This window comes from Cebus imitator, unplaced genomic scaffold, assembly GCF_001604975.1.
Source record: "Cebus imitator isolate Cc_AM_T3 unplaced genomic scaffold, Cebus_imitator-1.0 Scaffold276, whole genome shotgun sequence".
Taxonomy (NCBI): Eukaryota; Metazoa; Chordata; class Mammalia; order Primates; family Cebidae; genus Cebus; species Cebus imitator.
Window position 1 is genome coordinate 2824326 of NW_016107591.1, and position 1252 is coordinate 2825577.

A 1252-nucleotide genomic window follows, 5' to 3' on the forward strand; every position below is an offset into this window, starting at 1 on the left:
CATTTGACAACATTTTGTTAGTAGCAGAACATATCCGAGTCACATGGCACCAAAGTATGCTACTGGTGGCAAATCCATATGGGTCTGCAGCAACCTCAGCCCCTTATGACTGAGGGGCCTAAAGCAGAAGCAGAGACTGAGACCAGTTTTAGAGCAAAAGTGAAAGTTTATTTAAAAGCTTTAGAGCAGGAACAAAAGAAAGCAAAGCACACTTGGAAGAGGGCTAAGCAGATGAGTTAAAAGACAAGTGCACAACTTGCCCTTTGACTTGGGGTTTTCTATGTTGGCATATTTCAGGGTCTTGCATCCCCTGTGCCCTGATTCTTCTCTTTGGATGGGATGCACCCATGCACAGTGGCCTATGAGCACGTGGGAAGGAAGCATGCGCAGTGTAAGGTTTACTGGAATTTTCGGTATGCTTACTTGAGGCATTCTTCCCTCACCTATCAGATATCCTTGGGAGTTCATATACAGGTTGAACTCCGTCATTTTGCATCTTAATGCACATGCTTGAGCCCGCTTACCCAACTCCTGGGATCTTATCAGGAAGCGCTGATCACCAGTTTCAGGTGTTTTCCATCTATTGGGAGGCTGCCTTTCCCTAGTGCTGGCTGTGACCAATTATTATTTTAGAGAGACAGTTAACTGCCTGATGACCTGACATGCCGGGTGCCTGTGGAGCAGGGGAGTCCTCTCCTGCCCTGTTCATATCTCACCAGCTACCTACAATAATAATTTGATTTAGTGAAATAACAAAAATTAAAGCTATGCTCTTTATATAAACATTTTACTCTTTTAGATTAAGATTTGATAAAATAAACTTTTCTAATTAAAATGTTATCTTAATACAATTAAGACTAAGACTACATTCTTATAAAACAAGCAGTATCATCATACTATTTCTAACGAGAAAAACTGTAAAAAGCATTGTTTTAGAATTTAGTAATTCTGTAAATCAAAGCAAAGTAAAGTACATACTAGCAACTAAATGATAGGTTGTATTATGGTACTTTAAAACATAAGAGAGCGCAATGATGTCGTGAACAAAAAATAGAATAAAAGTTAAATCTGAGGATCTATTTCTGGTTCTGGCATCAGTTAAACAAGTGGCATGGGTATGTTATTTAGACAAATAGCCCAAATATTATCATCACTAACAGTAGCAGATAGCTAAGGGTTATTGCAACTCATGTCTGTACACGGGAAAAATTATTTTTTCTTTACCTTTCATAGTTTTATACTGGGCTTTCTG